We start from the raw sequence: 3,600 nt of genomic DNA, 5'->3' as shown, positions 1-3,600 counted from the left end.
CCGCCTCAGAAATTTTTTTAATTCTGAATGGATAATACATGCCCATGATGGGAAAAATACAGTGTGAAGTAATTCCTTCTCCTGCCCACTCCCCACTTACCTAGTTCCGCTCCCTGTAGAGAAGCCCTGTCTAGTTTATTCTGTGACCATGCCTTTACAAATATATAGGCATAGAATTTGACTTTGCTTCCCACACAAATGGTAGCATCCTATACAGGCAGCATCCTGCATCTTGCTCTTTCCCACTTCATTTGGAAATGACATCAGAACAAAGAGAGCAGCCTCATTCTTTGTAACAAATGGATGATTTATTTAACCGCTTTCCTGCTGATGGGTATTTAGGTGCTTTCCATTCTTCTCTTATGAACGATGCTACAACTGAATTTTTTAAAAATATTTATTTTTGTTTTATTTGTTTGGCTGCACTGGGTCTTAGTTGTGGCACTCAGGATCCTTTGCATCATGTGAGATCTATTAATAGTTCCCTGAAACCAGGGGTCAAATCTGGGTCTCCTGCATTGGGATTGTGGATTCTCAGCCACTGGACCACCAAGGAAATCCCCTGGATGTTTTTTTCTAATATATATCATACCATTTTGCATGAGGGGAAGTGTATTTATAAGGTAAACATGAAAATGAAAGTGAAAGTCACTCAGTCTCCTCCAACTCTTTGCGACCCCATGGACTATATAGTGCATGGAATTCTCCAAGTCAAAATACTGGAGTGAGTAGCCTTTCCCTTCTCTAGGGAATCTTCCCAACCCAGTGATCAAACCCAGGTCTCCCACATTGCAGGCAGATTCTTTACCAACTGAGCCACCAACATATGGATGTAGAATTGCTGGGTCAAAGAATATGTTCATTTATCAAAGGATATAGAAAGAATAAAGCAAAAAGCCCCTCCGCCTACTTTCCCATTACTCGGTTACCCCACTGCCCTCCCCCAACAGGTAACCCTGCTGTTAGTTTCTTAGCTATCCTTCCAGAGTTCCCCCCAACACACATGTAAGCAAGAGGAAGTTTAATATTTTTGTTGTTTGCACACTGTACACATTATTCTTCATATATCTTGGAGATCCTTCCATATCAGTACATAAATAGACTGCATCGTTTTCTGTGACTACCGCATATTCTGATATGTGGCTGGGTTATGACCGGCATTTGCAACTTTGATAAATAGTGCAAGTATTAGTCAGTGTTCTCCAGAGAGCAGAACCAGCTGTGTGTGTGTGAGAGAGAGAGAGGAAGAGAAGGAGAGGATTGATTTAAGAACTGGCTCACAGGATTGTGGAGGTTTGGTAAATCCAAAACCTGTAGGGTAGGCTGGCTGGCTCAAGACCCAGGGAGAAGTTGCAGACCCAGTGCAGAGGCAGTCTGCTGACAGAATTCCTTCTTGGTGGGAGGAGGCATTGGAGTCAGTCTTTGGTCTAATAAGACCTTCAGCTGATTGGATGAGGCCCACCCACATTATGCAAGGGAATCTACTTTACTCTGATTTTAAGTCCACAAATTTAAATGTTAATCTCATCCCCAAAACACCTTTATAGAAACATCCAGAATAATGTTTGGCCAAATACCTGGGCACAGAGGCTCAGCCAAGTTAACACACAAACCAAACCATCACAGTGCCAAACTCACCTCTTTAGTATGTGTGTGACTCGCTCAGTTGTGTCCGACTCTTTGCGACCCCATGGACTGTATGTATCCTGCCAGGCTCTTCTGTCCATGGAATTCTCCAGGCAAGAATGCTGGAGTGGCCTGCCATTCCCTTCTCCAGGGGATCTTCCTGACCCAGGGATTGAACCCAGGTCTCCTGTGATGTAGGCAGATTCTTTACAGCTGAATTACCAGGGAAACCATGTTCCAGTTTATGGAAGATCACTGCCCACAGGTCCCAAAGAAGAGCAAGTCAGTGCCTTTGAACAGAACTTACAAATGTGTCCATGAGGTTTCATGTACCTGACACCATAGGAATCTAATGTAAAAAGAATTCACAGAATGTCAGAACAGGAAGTTACCTCAAGTGCAGTCTAATTAAATCCATTCATATTACTGAAGGGGAAACAGACTAGAGAGCGAAATTGGTTGCTGGCCAGTGGTCTAGGCTGCCCTGTGAACCATGGGGTCTGCCTGGTTCAGAAACAGCAGAATCCTGAGAGACCCAAGAGGATCAACCCAGTGAACTACCCAGGGCTGGTTTGCATCAGATGCTCTGTGAGACCTGAACCTGGCTCCACTGGGTGGATTCTGACCAAGGAGATCCTGGCCCTGTCCAGTTCAGGCTCTCCTACCCACCTGCACCACCGCAGTGGCTTCCTGTTGGCTCCACCCCAGTTCTCAGCTTTCCAGCTTCCATAGCCTGGCCTGTCCCTACGTGAGCATTCTCCTGGGCAAGACTCACATCAACCGACAGATCCAAAGGCTCGTGGCTCTGCCGGGGTCCTGGATAAAGTGCGAAAGCCTGGCAGTCTGGCCCTGCTTGTGTCTCCCACAGCCCTACCTCCACTGCCTCTTGGCAAGGTCCTATACCGGAGGGTCTGGTCCACCATGAGGCCATCGGCCTCTCCTGCCCTTGGGATCCAGTGCTTCCCCGCATCTCTAGATGTAGCATCCTTGACAGGTCTGAGAGCCTCCCCTGACAGCTCCAGGCCTCGGCTCCCTATAGCTGGGCTACAGGAGCCAGGAGTGCGATCCTGGAGTCACATCTCTCGGGTTCCTTTCCCAGCCCCTCTACTCACTGCCTGTGTGACCTCAAGCTCCTAACCTCTCAGAACCTTAGTTTCCTCTTTTTAAAATGGGCATATGGGACTTCCTTGGTGGTCCAGTGGCTAAGACTCTGAGCTCCTAATGCAGGGGGCCCAGGTTCGATCCCTGGTTGGGAAACTAGATCCCATATGCAGCAACGAAGACACAGTGCAGCCAAATTAAAAAAATAATAAAATGGGTACAGTTCTTGGACTTTCTGGGAGGTCCAGTGGTTAAGACTGTGCTTCCACAGCAAGGGGCATGGGTTCGATCTGTGGTCAGGGAGCTAAGACCTTGCAAGCCACCCAGCATGGCCAAAAATTTTTGAAAAATAAAATGGGTATGGTTCTTACCTCTCAACGTTATTGGACAGGCCACTTAGCACAATGTCTGCTTGGCTATCGGTCAGCTCTAGATTATCAAATTAATATCATTGTTTCCAGAATTCTCTTCCCCACTAGTGTGTAAACTTCTTGACAAGAGGTTTGCTTTTCAGCTCAATCATGCCAACACCTGATATCAGTCAACTGTACTCCCTCCTACCCCTGTCTGATAATGGGGTAACAGGCCCTGTTGTTAGTTGTTGTTTTTTTTTACTTATATTAGAGTGTCATTTTTATTTTTCTAATTTAGTTTTGGCTGCTCTGGGTCTTCATTGCTTTGCGCCGGCTTTCTCCAGTTGCACTGAGCAGGGCCAGTCTTCGTTGCCAGGTGCAGGCTTCTCATTGCTGTGGCCTCTCCTGCTGCAGAGCGCAGGCTCTAGGTTCTCGGGCTTCAGTAGTTGTGACACACAGGCTCAGCAGTCGTGGCTCCGAGGCCCCAGGGCTCGAGCTCAGTAGTGTGGTGTCTGGCCTT

This window comes from Budorcas taxicolor, chromosome 13, assembly GCF_023091745.1.
Source record: "Budorcas taxicolor isolate Tak-1 chromosome 13, Takin1.1, whole genome shotgun sequence".
Lineage (NCBI taxonomy): Eukaryota > Metazoa > Chordata > Mammalia > Artiodactyla > Bovidae > Budorcas > Budorcas taxicolor.
Note: the sequence above shows the minus strand (reverse complement) of the source record.